The 15746-nt window shown below is 39.1% G+C and overlaps 1 protein-coding gene and 1 pseudogene across 1 annotated transcript in view; one reads left to right on the top strand and one right to left on the bottom strand.

Moving 5' to 3' along the window:
• CFAP70 (cilia and flagella associated protein 70) overlaps positions 1-15746 on the bottom strand; it is a 116977-nt gene that overhangs the window by 91060 nt on the left and 10171 nt on the right. The gene's annotated exons all lie outside the window — the stretch shown is intronic.
• On the top strand, positions 9281-10230 carry LOC128582488 (nascent polypeptide-associated complex subunit alpha-like; annotated as a pseudogene).

Here is a 15746-nt window from a genome sequence, read left to right as displayed (position 1 = left end):
GCCAGATATCATGGCAGGCAAATGTAGTCTCAGCTACTGGGGAGGCTGAAACGGGAGGATTGCTTGAACCCAGGAGTTCCAAGTTGCTGTGATGTTGATGCCACAACTCTCTAGCCTGGGGCAGCAAAGTGAGACTGTCTCAAAAAATAAATTAAATAAATAAAATGTAGTATTTTGTTATGTTGATTATCTCTTTCCTTCTCCTCCTTCCTTCATTCCTTCTTTTCCTTCTCCTTCCCTCCTTTCTTTTCCTTCCCCTCCTTCTCTGCCTTCCTTTCCCTTCTTTCATTTTTATTTGTTTGTTTCTTTCTTGAGATAGGGATCTCACTATGTTACCCAGGCTGGCCTCCAAGCTCCTAGGCTCAGCAATTCTCCTGCCTCAGTCTCCCAATATCATAGGCACATGGTAATGTGCCTGGGTTATTGATCTTTTCCACTGCTTGTTTTCTACTTCATTAATTTTCGTTCTCATCTTAATTAAAAGACACTTTCTTTAAGATGCCTATCTTCTAGCTTCTGGAATTGAATCTTTAATTAATTTCTTTTTAATCTTTTTATGTTCATCAAGAGCATCCATTTTTTAAAGATGAACATTTAAAATATTCCATAATTAACCATTTTTGTAAATTAGCCAGATGCGAAGGCACATGCCTGGCTGTAGTCCCAGCTACTGGGGAGGCTAAAGCAGGAGGCTTGCTTGCGTTCTAGTTTAAGGTTGCAATGAGCTATGATGATGCCACTGCCTGGGCAACATGGTGAGACCCTGTCCAAAAAACAAATAAGGAAGCGGCTAAGGCGCCAGCCACATACACCTGAGCTGGCGTGTTTGAATCCAGCCTGGGCCCGCCAAACAACAATGATGGCTGCAACCAAAATAGCTAGGCGTTGTGGTGGGTGCCTGTAGTCCCAGCTACTTGGGAGGCAGAGGGAGGAGAATTGCTTGAGCCCAGGAATTGGAGGTCGCTGTGAGCTATGATGCCATAGCATTCTACCCAGGGTAACAGCTTGAGGCTCTGTCTCAAAAAACAAACAAACCAAAAAAACCAAGCAAATAAAACTTCACAGTTCTGTAACCATTTTTGATATGCCTTTTTTTTTTTTTTTTTTGAGACAGACTCTTACTTTGTTGCCCTAGGTAGAGTGCCTGGCGTCATAGCTCATAGCAACCTCTAACTCTTGGGCACAAGTGATTCCCTTGCCTCAGCCTCCCGAGTAGCTGGACATACAGGGGCTTGCCATAACATCTGGCCATTTTTAGAGATGGGGGTCTCATTCTAACTCAGGCTGGTGTCAAACTCGTGAGCTCAGGTAATCTGCCCAGCTTGGCCTCCCAAAATGCTGGGATTACAGGTGTGAGCCACCGTGCCCAGCCCATGTCTTCATTTTTTTAATATACTCAGAACATCAAAAATGAAGTGGTCTGGGCACTTTTTTTTTTTTTTTATGGAAGGTTTTTTTTTTTATTATTTTGTTTTGTTTTTTTGCATTTTTTGGCCAGGGCTGGGTTTGAACCCTCCACCTCTGGCATATGGGGCCGGAGCCCTACCCCTTTGAGCCACAGGTGCCGCCCCTGGGCACTTTTTTTTACCATCCTACCAAAAATACCACTAACAAAGTGTAACCTTTCTTTTGTACAACTTAATCCTTGATGAATTGGACAGAAGTTCTCTGCATTAAGTAGTGTATCTCAAGAAGCCAAGGGAAAGATGACACACCTTATACTTCAGGGTGTATCCAAAGTCTCCAGAAAGCTTTTTTGGGGGTGTAGGGCGTTAAAATGTATTTTTATTTATTTTTTTGAAACAGAGTCTCACTATGCCACCCTTGGTAGAGTACCATGGCATCACAGCCCACAGCAACTTCAAACTCCTGGGCTTAAGCGATTCCCTTGTCTCAGCCTCCCAAGTAGCTGGGACTATAGGTGCCCACCACAATGCCGGCTATTTTTTGGTTGCAGTTGTCATTGTTGTTTAGCAGGCCCGGGCCAGGCTCTAACTGGCCAGCTTTGGTGTATGTGGCTGGCACCCTACTCACTGAGCTACAGGTGCTGAGCCAGAAAGACTTTTTTTTTCTATTTTCACAGTTTTCAGTTTAATTTGTAAGTTCCATGCAGAGTGGTGAATTTAGGTAGACTCATAAATGAGAGTACTTTCCTTCCCTCTTGAACAGACTGATGTCTATTCATTGTAGCACTAAGCACTCAAGTGGTGCTGAATGTCATGATCTTTCTTACTCCCACCAAAAGTATTTTTTATCCTTTAAGAATCTATTTAACTTTTTAAATTAAACTTTTTATTTTGATGTGACTGTATTTTTAGGTGACTCATATGCAGTTATGAGGAATAAAACAGAGAGCTTCCTTGTACCCTGGTTTTCACAATAGTTACATCTTGCAGAACTACAGTAAAATATTACAACCAAGATACTGATATCGATATCGTTAAGATACATAACATTGTCATCAACACAAAGATCTCTCATGTTCAACCTTTCTATAGCTATGCCCATTTCCCTCATGCATCCCAAATCCTCCTTAAGGCTAGGCAACCACCAATCCGTTTTCCACTTCTACACTTCATCATTTCAAGAACACTCCATAAACTGGAATCCTAACAGTTTATGTAACCTTTTAGGATTGGCTTTTTTCACTCAATGTAATTCTCTGGAGAACCATTACGTTGTGTATCAATCGTTTGTTCAATTGCTGAGTAGTAGTGCCACACTGTGGGTATACCATAGTACATTGTGAATGTACTAGTTTGCCTAACCCACTGAAGGATATCTGAATTGTTTCCTATTTTTTACTATGAAGCTTCTATGAACAATTGTGCACAGGTTTCTATGTGAATGTAAGTTGTCTTCAGTTCTCCGAAATAAATGCAGACAAGTGCAACTCCTGGGTCATATGGTATCTTGCCTATTTAGTTTTTTAAAGAAACTGCCAACTATTTTCCAGAGTGGTTATATCATTTGGCATTCCCCCGGCAATGTACCAGAGATCCAGGTTCTTTGGTGTTGTCAGTATTCTTAGGTTTAAGCCATTTATCAATAAATGTGTACCAATGCCTCAGTGTGGCTTTGATTTGCATTTCTCTGGTGGCAAATATTATCTTTTCATGTGCTTATATGTCATCTGTATATCCTTTTTGGTCAAATGTCCCCTCATGTCTTTTGCCTATTTCCTTTTCTTTTCTTTTCTTTTTGAGACGTAGTCTCATTCTGTTACCCTGGGTAGAGTGCCATGGAGTCATAGCTCACAGCAAACTCAAACTCTTGGGCTTAAGCAATCCTCTTGCCTCAGCCTCCAAGTAGCTGGGATGACAGGTGCCTGCCTGGCTAGTTTTTCTATTTTTTTAGTAGAGATGGGTCTTGCATTTGATTAGGCTGGTCTCAAACTCCTGAGTTCAAGCAATCCACTACCTCAGCGTCCCAACATGATAGAATTACAGGAGTGAGCCACTGCACCCAGCTTTTTGCCTATTTTCTAACTGGATTGTTTGGCTTTACTAATGAGTTTTGAGAATTCTTTATATATTCCAGATACTAGTGCTTTGTCACATCAGGGTTTACAATGTGACACTTCTCCCACTCTGTAGCTTGTCTTTTTATTCTCCTTACAGTGTCTTTCATAAAGCATGAGTTTTTAATTTTGATGAAGTCCGATTCATCAGTTTTTTCCCTTTTATGTGTCATTCTTTGTCTTAAGTCTAAGAATTATTTACCTAACCTTACATCCTGAAGATTTTCTCTTATGATTTTTTTTCCTTAAAGTTTTTTTAGCTGTTACCTGTTATCCATTTTGGGCTACTATTTGTATAAGGTGTGAGACTTCAGTTGAAGTTCATTTTTTTTAATCTATGGATTTCCACTGCATCATTTGTTGGATGGCTATTCCTCTAATTAATGGAGTTTACATGTTTGTAAAAAAATTCAGTTGGGCATATTTGAATGGGTCTCTGTTCCATTCCGTTGATCTATGTATCTATCCCTCCACCAAGACCACACAAGCTGATTACTGTAGCTACATAATAAGTCTTGAAATCAAGATACTGATTCTTCTCACTTTATTATTTTCCAAAATTGTTTTAGTTATTCTAGTTCTTCTGCTTTCCCATCTAAATTTTAGAATAGTATTGTCTGTATTTACAAAAAAAAAAAAACCTTGCTGGGATGTTGATAAAAATTGCAGTCTATACCAATCTACGGAGAACTGACATTTTAACTATATTGATCTTTCCAGTCCATGAACATGGTATGTCTCTCCATTTATAAAGATCTTAGATTTCATTCATTAATAGTGTCTACTTTTTAGCATATAAATCCAATTTGTTTTGTTATATTTGCACTATTTCATTTTTGAAAGCAATTGTAAACAGTATTGCATTTTTAGTATTAGTGTTATCCCTAGTATGTAGAAATACATGTATAATTGCTTTCTGTACATTTATTTTTTCTCCTGTTATATTGTTTAGTTTTTTACTTTTTTTTACTTTTTTTGAGACAGAGTCTCACTGTGTCACCCTTGGTAGAGTGCCGTGGTGTCACAGCTCACAGCATCCTCAAACTCTTGGGCTTAAGCGATTCTCTTGCTTCAGCCTCCCAAATAGCTGGGCCCACGGGCATCATTTTTTACTTTTATGAGTATTGTAAATTCCTTTATATTTTCTACACAATTATGTCATCTGCAAATAAGGGCAGTTTTATTTATTCCTTTCAGATCTGTATGCTTTTTGTTTCCTTTCTGATTGCATTATCTAAATAGGACTTCCAGCTCAATACTGTTTAATAAGAGTTGTAAAGCCAGACATCCTTGACTTGTTCCCAATCTTAGGGAGAAAACTTTCCGTTTTTCACCAACAAGTACAATGTTAGCCTTTATCAGGTTGAGGGAATTCCCTTTATTCGTATTTTTCTGAGAGTTTTTATTATGAATTTTGTCAAATCCCTTTGCACGATCAATATAATCATGTGCTTTTTCTTCTTTGGGCTACATTGATTAATTTTTCAAACAATGAACCAGGCTTTAATCCCTGGAATAAATCCCACATGGTTAAGTGTATAATTTTTTATATATATTGCTGAAATCTATTTACTAATATTTTGTTAAGGATTTTTGTGTCTATACTCATGATAGATACTGGTTGGTACATTTCTTTTTTAGTACTGCCTTTGCCTGGTTTTGGTACCATGGTAATAATAGCTTTATAAAATGAATTGAAATGTTTCTTCCTCTTCTTGTTCCTGTAAAAGATTATGTAGAATTAGTGTTCATTCTTATTTAAATGATAGGTAGAATTCTCCACAGAAACAATCTGATCCCTAAGATTTCCTTTGTGGGAGATTTTATTTTATTTTTTTTGGTTTTTTGGCCGGGGCTAGGTTTGAACCCGCCACCTCCGGCATATGGGACCGGTGCCCTACTCCTTGAGCCACAGGCGCCGCCCCTTTGTGGGAGATTTTAAATTAACAATTCAATTTCCTGAATACTTACAGGGCTGCTTAACTTGTCTAGTTCATATTTGATGATCTGTGGTTTGTATTTTTCAAGGAGATGGCCCATTTCATTGTCAAGTTTATCTGTGTAGAGTTGTTGATAGTATTTCTTTTTTTTTTTATTTTTTTTATTTTTTTTGATAGTATTTCTTTATTATCTTTTCTAGGTATACAGGGTTATATTCTTACTCCTTTTCATTCCTCTTATGATAATTTTTGCCTATCTTTTCTTTTTTTGTTAGTCTTCTTAGGGGTCTGTCAACTTCATGTTTTCAAATAACCAGTCATTTGCTTTATTGATTTCTCTATTGCTTTTCTCTTTTCCTTTTCAGTAATTTCTGCTTGTATCTCTATTATTTTTTCCCTGCCTGCTTTGAGTTTCTTTTGCTCTTATTTTTCTAGGCTTTTTTGTTGTTGTTGTTGTTGTTGTTAAGACAAAGTCTCACTCTGTTGCCTTGGGTAGAGTGCCATGGTGTCAGCCTAGCTCACAGCAACCTCAAACTCTTGAGTTCAAGAGATCCTCTTGTTTCAGCCTCCCGAGTAGCTGGGACTACAGGCACCAGCCACAATGCCTGGCTAGTTTTTCTGGTTTTTAGTAGAGATGGGTCTTGCTCTTGTCAGGCTGGTCTTGAACTCTTGAGCCCCACTTTTGCCTCCCAGACTGCTAAGATTACAGAATTTTTCTAGATGCTTAAGTGAGTGATTAGATTATTGACTTGAGTCTTTTCCTTTTTTCTAATTTATTCAGTCGATGCTACCAATTTTCTCAGCACTGCTTTAGCTATGTCCCACAGACTCTGATACATCGTATTTTCATTTCCATTCAGTTCATTGTATTTATTTCCTTTGCTACTTTTTCTCCCGACTCACAGATTATTTAGAAATGTGTCTTTTTTTTTTTTTTTTATTGTTGGGGATTCCTTGAGGGTACAATAAGCCAGGTTACACTGATTGCAATTGTTAGGTAAAGTCCCTCTTGCAATCATGTCTTTTAGTCTCCAAGTATTTGGAGAGTTTCTATCATTTTACTATTGATTTCTACTTGAATACTACTTCTGGCAGAATATTAATTCATGTATAATTGTTGAAATTTATTTTATAACCTATAGGATATAGTTTTGATATATGGTCTTTGGGTTTTTTTTTTTATAAATCTGTAAAAATTATGTTCATTTGAGAGACAGAGAGTAAGAGAAGAGATAGAGAATAAGAGATCAAACTAAACAAACAAACAAAAAAACCCCCTGTCAATCCAAATGTATAAATGTATTTAGACACTGAAGCAAACATTAAAATGATGCTCTGAGAGAAAGCTTAAAACCTACAATACTGCCACCAGCATTATCTAGCCAATTGTCTCAACTATTCAGTGTGCTTTGGATGAAGTCCCCTAGTTTATACACAACCTTTCTTTGAATTAACATTCAGTCAGAATTTTTTTTTAATTTTGCTTTCAACTGGCTTTCACTTATCTTAGTTTGAAGTTTTTTAATTTTATTTATTAATTTTTTTCTTTTCTTCCTTTAGCAATTCTCTTGCCCTTAGCCTCCCAAGTAGCTGGGACTACAGGCGTCTGCCACAACGCCTGGCTTTTTTTGGTAGAGACAGAATCTCGCTCTGGCTGACTCTGAACTTCTGAGCTCAGACAATCCACCTGCCTCTGCCTCCCAGAGCGCTGGGACTACAGGCGTGAACCACCATGCCCAGCCAGAATTATCTTTTTTTTGCAGCAAAGTTTTCATAATTAATTTTCAGACCTGAAAGTAAGCCTATGAATTGACCTAAAGAAAATCTTGATCTTGTACATTTCTACTATATATTTTCTGTACTACCTTTATTTTAAAAGCTGCTCTTTTTTTCCAGATTAATGTGAGGATACAATTAGGTTACAATGTTTGCATTAGTTAGGTAGAGTCCCTGTTGTAGTTGTGTCCCACACCCAGGTGTGCCACATACCCTTACACTGTGCCCATTAAGTGGGAGCATATTCATACCCCACCCTCCTCCCCCCTCCTTCCTTCCCTCTCCCCCCTCCTTCCTTCCCTCTCCCCCCATCTTGAATTGAGTTTTTCTCTCTCTTTTTTTTTTTTTTGTAGAGATAGAGTCTCACTGTACCGCCCTCGGGTAGAGTGCCACGGCGTCACACGGCTCACAGCAACCTCTAACTCTTGGGCTTACGCGATTCTCTTGCCTCAGCCTCCCAAGCAGCTGGGACTACAGGCGCCCGCCACAACGCCCGGCTATTTTTTTGTTGCAGTTTGGCCGGGGCTGGGTTTGAACCCGCCACCCTCAGCATATGGGGCCGGCGCCCTACTCACTGAGCCACAGGCGCCGCCCTGAGTTTTTCTCTTATGTTGGCATGTTATTAGATCATCTACTGGTTTAATATTAGTACTGAGTATGTTGGATACTGGCTTTTCCTCTGATACTTTATTATTATTATTTTTTTTTTTTTGCAGTTTTTGGCCAGGGCTGGGTTTGAACCCACCACCTTCGGGATATGGGGCTGGCGCCCTACCCCTTTGAGCCACAGGCGCCACCCTGTGATACTTCACTAAGAAAAGTATATTTCAAACTCCTTCCAGGTTAATATAAAAGATGTAAATTCTCCATCTTTTTATGGCTGAATAGAATTCCATGGTGTACATATACCACAGTTTATTAATCCATTCCCGGGTTGATGAGCATTTACATCATTTCCATATCTTGGCAAATGCAAATTGAGCTGCCATAAATAATCTAATGGAAATATCCTTATGATAAAATGATTTTTTTCTTCTGGGTAGATGCTTAGTAATAGGATTGCAGAAGGTCTATTTTGAGTTCTTTGAGGATTCTTCATAGTTCTTTCCAAATAGGCTGTATTAGTTTATAGTCCCAGGTCTGTTAGCTTTTGAAAATAATGTATTTTCACTATTTGTAATGTATTTATAGAATTGGGCATTCTATAAATATTGATTAGATTGTGTTTAAGCCATCAAGTCTTTTTTAGCCTTGCTAATTTTGTCTAATATTATACAAATTGTTGAGAGAGGGCCATTTAAGCCTCCAACCATAATTGTATATTTGTCTATTTCTCCTTTCAGTTGTTTTAGTTTTTGCTTCACATGTTTTGCAATTATTGTGTAGTGTATACCCACATAGGAATGGTGTGTCTTCTTGGTAGATGGACTCTTTTTACTATGGAATGAACTTCTCTGTCTCTGGCTAGTTTTTTGCTCCGTAGTCTACTTTATTTGATATTGATGTAGTTACTTCTACTTTGCTCTGGCAACTGAGCATTTCTTTTTCCATCATTTTACTTTTAACTTCACTATATAGTTATATTTTGAGTTTCTTGTAGACAGCATATAGTTGGACCATGTTTTTGTATTTTTATTTATTATCATTTTTTGAGACAGAGTCTCAGTGTACTGCCCTGGGTAGAGTGCAGTGGCATCACAGCTCACAGCAACCTCAAACTCTTGGGTTTAAGCAATTCTTTTGCCTCAGCCTCCCAAGCAGCTGGGACTACAGGTACCTGCCACAATGCCCGGATATTTTTTTGTTGCAGTTGTCATTGTTGTTTAGCTGGCCCGGGTCAGGTTTGAACCCGCCAGCCTCGGTGTATGTGGACGATGATGTAAGCACTGTGCTATGGGTGCCAAGCCTGGGTTGTGTTTTTAAATCCTTTTTTAAAAGCCAGGCTTCCTTCTGCAACAGGCATGGATCACATTCTCACTCACTCTTTCTGCTGCCATCTTGGTTCTGCGTTCTCTGAACAGCCTCCTTCTTATTCCCCTCAGAAATGCCTGGCAAAGCCACAGAAACCATCCTTGCTACAGAGTAGGAGTTGCTATAGCCTCAGGCTGGAATAGGATCTGAATCAGAATCTGAGAGCTAGGAATCAGTACCAGAGCTTGAGGAACAAAATTCCACACAGGCAACCACACACACAATAAGCACATCTGGCAGCAGCAGCTAAAACCAATGAAGAACCAGTCAGTGAAGCAAAACAGAGTCAGAATAAAAATCAGGCACGAAAGGCTATGTCTAGACTGGGTCTCAGACAGACTACAGGGGTTACTAGCATCACTATCCAGAAATCTAAGCATATCCTCCTTGTCATCACAAAACCTGATATCAACAAGAGCCCAGCTTCAGAGATACCTATATAGTTTTTGGTAAAGCCAAGATTGAGGATTTATCTGAGCAGACATGGTTAGCAGCTGCTGAGAAATTCAAAGTTTAAGGTGAAGCTGTCTCAAACATTCAAGAAAACACACAGGCCAGGCGCGGTGGCTCGCATCTGTAATACTAGCACTCTTGAAGGCCAAGGCTGGTAGATAGCTTGAGACCAGCCTGAGCAAAAAGTGAGATCCTGTCTCTACTAAAAATAGGGGAAAAAAAAAAAAAACCAACCCTGAGGCAAAAGGATCACTTGAGCCCAAGAACTGGAGGTTGCTATGAGCTGTGATGCTACGGCAGTCTACCCAGGGCGACAGCTTGAGACTCTGCCTCAAAAAAGAAAAGAAAAAGAAAGCACACAGACTCCAAGTATAAGAGGACAGCCAGGAGGAACAGGCTCATGAAACAGTGTGGAAGTTAAAGACACAGAATTGGTCTCGTCACAAGCAAATCTGCTGAGAGCAAAGGCAATCAAGCCCTGAAAAAGAACAGTAATGATACTGTTAAAATGCTATTATGGAAATAACAATGCAATCCATGAAACAAGAAGGACTTTTTTTGGTGTTTTAAAAGAGTAAGTCGGAGGCGGCACCTGTGGCTCAACGGGTAGGGCGCCGGTCCCATATGCCAGAGGTGGCGGGTTCAAGCCCAGCCCCGGCCAAAAAAAAAAAAAAAAAAAAAAAAAAAAAGAGTAAGTCGGCTCGGTGCCTGTGCTCAGTGGTTAGGGTGCCGGCCACATACATCGGGGTTGGTGGGTTTGAATCTGGCCTGGGCCTGCTAAACAATGACAACTTCGACAACAACAAAAAAATAGCCAAGCGTTGTGGTGGGCGCCTGGCAAGAGGATCGCTTAAGCCCAAGAGTTTGAGGTTGCTGTGAGCTGTGACGCCACAGCACTCTACCCAGGGCAACAACTTGAGACTCTGTCTCAAAAAAAAAAAAAAAAAGATTAACTGCCACTTGGTTTGATATTTGTACTATTTCTATCATTAATAAAGTTATGCCTTCTTGTTTGAAAAAAATCCACTCTGCATTCTATCTTTTAAATGGTGTATTTAATGCAAATATTAATACAGTAGGACTTACATCTATTGGAACCCTTTTGTTTCAGTTTCCCTGCTGTTTTTGCTTTCTGTCTTCTTTTTCCTGCCCTTCGGTGAGTTACTTGAACATATTTTAAAACTGGATTTTGATTTTTTTTGAGTGTATTTGATTTTGATATTTTTGAGTGTATTTCTTGATACAAGGCAAAAAGGAAACCTAAACAACTCACCACTGTGTCATTTCTCAGGTCCCTAGACTCTTTCTCCCCTTTCAGAGTCTTTTATGTTTGTTTTATGTACAATATTCAGAGTTTGTAACTACTTAGTGGGAGGAATAGAGAAAAATACATTTACTCTGTCTTAGCAGAGGAAGTTTTTAATTCTTTCTGAAAAAAATTTTTGAGACAGGGTCTCACTGTCACTTAAGCTGGAATACAGTGGGTTGGTCACAGCTCACTGTAGCCTCAAACTCCTGAGCTCAAATGACCCTCCTGCCTTAGCCTCCCAAAGTGCTGGGATGACAGGTGTGAGCCACCATTCCCAGTCCCCCTTTGTGATTTCTAATGAATATACTTAAGATTTTAAATGTACCAGGTACTACTTTAACCATTTCCCACAAGTTTTGATACTACATATCTGATACTTTACTGCTGATCAATTCTAAATGCTTTGCAATCTTTATTATGATTTCTTCTTTGTCCCATAACTTATTCCAAAGCATTTACAAATTTCCAAATTTCCAAATGTGTATATATATATATATATACATTTTTTTTTTTTTTTTTGTAGAGACAGAGTCTCACTTTACTGCCCCCAGTAGAGTGCCACGACGTTACACGGCTCACAGCAACCTCCAGCTTCTGGGTCTATGCGTTTCTCTTGTCTGAGCCTCCCGAGCAGCTGGGACTACAGGCGCCCGCCACAACACCCAGCTATTTTTTGGTTGCAGTTTGGCCGAGGCCGGGTATGAACCCGCTACCCTCGGTATATGGGGCCAGCGCCCTACTCACTGAGCCACAGGCGCCACCCACCAAATGTTATTTTTTTGCTATCATTTTGTTACTGATTTTTTTTTCTTTTTTTTACTGTTCGGGATTCATTGAGGGTACAATAAGCCAGGTTACACCGATTGCAATTGTTAGGTAAAGTCCCTCTTGCAATCATGTCTTGCCCCCATAAAGTGTGACACACACCAAGGCCCCAACCCCCTCCCTCTATCCCTCTATCTGCTCCCCCCCCATAACCTTAATTGTCATTAATTGTCCTCATATCAAAATTGAGTACATAGGATTCATGCTTCTCCATTCTTGTGATGCTTTACTAAGAATAATGTCTTCCACTTCCATCCAGGTTAATATGAAGGATGTAAAGTCTCCATTTATTTTAATGGCTGAATAGTATTCCATGGTATACATATACCACAGCTTGTTAATCCATTCCTGGGTTGGTGGGCATTTAGGCTCTTTCCACATTTTGGCGATTGTAAATTGAGCTGCAATACAGTCTAGTACAAGTGTCCTTATGATAAAAGGATTCTTTTCCTTCTGGGTAGATGCCCAGTAACGGGATTGCAGGATCAAATGGGAGGTCTAGCTTGAGTGCTTTGCGGTTTCTCCATACTTCCTTCCAGAAAGGTTGTACTAGTTTGCAGTCCCACCAGCATTGTAAAAATGTTCCCTTCTCTCCACATCCATGCCAGCATCTGCAGTTTTGAGATTTTGTGATGTGGGCCATTCTCACTGGGGTTAGATGATATCTCAGGGTTGTTTTGATTTGCATTTCTCTAATATATAGAGATGATGAACATTTTTTCATGTGTTTGTTAGCCATTCGTCTGTCATCTTTAGAGAAAGATCTATTCATGTCTCTTGCCCATTGATATATGGGATTGTTGGCTTTTTTCATGTGGATTAATTTGAGTTCTCTATAGATCCTAGTTATCAAGCTTTTGTCTGATTGAAAATATGCAAATATCCTTTCCCATTGTGTAGGTTGTCTCTTTGCTTTGGTTATTATCTCCTTAGCTGTACAGAAGCTTTTCAGTTTAATGAAGTCCCATTTGTTTATTTTTGTTGTTGTTGCAATTGCCATGGCAGTCTTCTTCATGAAGTCTTTCCCCAGGCCAATATCTTCCAGTGTTTGTCCTATGCTTTCTTGGAGGATTTTTATTGTTTCATGCCTTAAATTTAAGTCTTTTATCCATCTTGAATCAATTTTCGTGAGTGGGGAAAGGTGTGGGTCCAGTTTCAGTCTTTTACAGTAGACATCCAGTTCTCCCAACACCATTTATTGAATAGGGAGTCTTTCCCCCAAGGTATGTTCTTGTTTGGTTTATCGAAGATTAGGTGGTTGTAAGATGTTAATTTCATTTCTTTTTTTTTTTTTTTTTCTGTAGAGACAGAGTCTCACTTTATGGCCCTCGGTAGAGTGCCATGGCATCACACAGCTCACAGCAACCTCCTGGGCTTAAGCGATTCTCTTGCCTCAGCCTCCCGAGTAGCTGGGACTACAGGCACCCGCCACAACGCCCAGCTATTTTTTGGTTGCAGTTCAGCCGGGGCTGGGCTTGAACCCGCCACCCTCGGTATATGGGGCCGGCGCCTTACCAACTGAGCCACAGGTGCCGCCCTAATTTCATTTCTTGGTTTTCAATTTGATTCCAAGTGTCTATGTCTCTGTTTTTGTGCCAGTACCATGCTGTCTTGACCACTATGGCTTTGTAGTACAGACTAAAATCTGGTATGCTGATGCCCCCAGCTTTATTTTTATTACTAAGAACTGCCTTAGTTATACGGGTTTTTTTCCGGTTCCATACAAAACGCAGAATCATTTTTTCCAAATCTTGACAGATGTTGGTATTTTGATAGGAATGGCATTGAGTAGGTAGATTGCTTTGGGAAGTATAGACATTTTAACAATGTTGATTCTTCCTGTCCATGAGCATGGGATGTTCTTCCATTTGTTAATATCCTCTGCTATTTCCTTTCTGAGGATTTCATAGTTTTCTTTATAGAGGTCCTTCACCTCCTTCATTAGGTATATTCCTAGGTATTTCATTTTCTTTGAAGCTATGGTGAAGGGAGTTGTGTCCTTAATTAGCTTCTCATCTTGACTGTTATTGGTGTATACAAAGGCTACTGACTTGTGGACATTGATTTTATATCCTGAAACATAACTGTATTTTTTGATGACTTCTAGGAATCTTGTGGTTGAGTCTTTGGGGTTCTCTAAGTATAAGATCATGTCGTCAGCAAAGAGGGAGAGTTTGACCTCCTCTGCTCCCATTTGGATTCCCTTTATTTCCTTGTCTTGCCTAATTGTATTGGCTAGAACTTCCAGCACTATGTTGAATAGTAAAGCTGACAGAGGACAACCTTGTCTGGTTCCAGTTCTAAGAGGAAAAGCTTTCAGTTTTACTCCATTCAGTAAAATATTGGCTGTGGGTTTGTCATAGATAGCTTCAATCAGTTTTAGAAATGTGCCACCTATGCCTATACTCTTCAGTGTTCTAATTAAAAAAGGATGCTGGATTTTATCAAATGCTTTTTCTGCATCTATTGAGAGGATCATGTGATCTTTATTTTTGCCTCTGTTAATATGGTGGATAACGTTTATGGACTTGCATATGTTAAACCAGCCTTGCATCCCTGGGATGAAGCCTACTTGATCATGATGAATGACTTTTTTGATGATAAGCTGTAATCTATTGGCTAGGATTTTGTTAAGAATTTTTGCATCTATATTCATGAGTGAGATTGGTCTGAAATTCTCTTTGTTTGGGTCTTTTCCTGGTTTTGGTATCAGGATGATGTTTGCTTCATAGAATGTGTTGGGGAAGATTCCTTCTTCCTCAATTTTTTGGAATAATTTCTGCAGTACAGGAATAAGCTCTTCCTTGAAGGTTTGATAGAACTCTGGAGTGAAGCCGTCCAGACCAGGGCATTTTTTGGTTGGAAGCTTTTTTATTGTTTCTTTGATCTCAGTGCTTGAAATTGGTCTGTTCAGGAGCTCTATTTCTTCCTGGCTGAGTCTAGGGAGAGGGTGTGATTCCAGATATTTATCCATTTCCTTCACATTGTCAAATTTCTGGGCATACAGTTTCTGGTAGTATTTAAAGATGATCTCTTGTATCTCTGTGTGATCAGTTGCTATTTCCCCTTTATCATTTCTGATTGAGGTTACTAGAGATTTTACTTTTCTATTCCTTGTTAGTCTGGCCAATGGTTTATCTATTTTATTTATTTTTTTCAAAAAACCAACTCCTTGTTTCATTAATTTTCTGAATGATTCTTTTGTTTTCAATTTCATTGATCTCTGATTTGATTTTGGATATTTCTTTTCTTCTACTGAGTTTAGGCTTAGATTGTTCTTCTTTTTCCAATTCCATAAGATCTCTTGTGAGATTGTTGATGAGCTCTGTTTCTGTTTTTCGAATGTAGGCATCTAAAGCGATGAATTTTCCTCTCAAAACTGCTTTTGTAGTATCCCACAGGTTTTGGTAGCTTATGTCTTCATTGTTGTTATGCTCAAGGAAGTTAATGATTTCCTGTTTTATTTCTTCCTGCACCCATCTGTTATTCAACAGAAGATTGTTTAATTTCCATGCCTTTGGGTGGGGTCGAGCATTTTTGTTAGAGTTGAGTTCCACCTTTAGTGCCTTATGGTCTGAGAAGATACAAGATAAAATTTCAATTCTTTTGATTCTGTTGATATATGTTTTGTGTCCCAGGATATGATCAATTTTGGAGAATGTTCCATGGGGTGATGAGAAGAATGTATATTCTTTATCTTTGGGGTGGAGTGTTCTATATGCGCCTATCAAGCACAGTTGTTCTAGGGTCTCATTTAAATCTCTTATATCTTTGTTTAATTTGTGTTAGAGGATCTGTCCAGCTCTGTAAGAGGAGTGTTAAAGTCCCCTGTTATGATGGTATTATCAGATATCATATTGCTCAGACTGAGTAAGGTCTGTTTCAAGAATCTAGGAGCATTTAAATTGGGTGCATAAATATTTAGAATTGAAATGTCTTCTTGTTGTATTTT

Source organism: Nycticebus coucang, chromosome 3 (genome assembly GCF_027406575.1).
Source record: "Nycticebus coucang isolate mNycCou1 chromosome 3, mNycCou1.pri, whole genome shotgun sequence".
NCBI lineage: Eukaryota > Metazoa > Chordata > Mammalia > Primates > Lorisidae > Nycticebus > Nycticebus coucang.
This window is presented reverse-complemented; position numbering and strand designations above follow the sequence as displayed.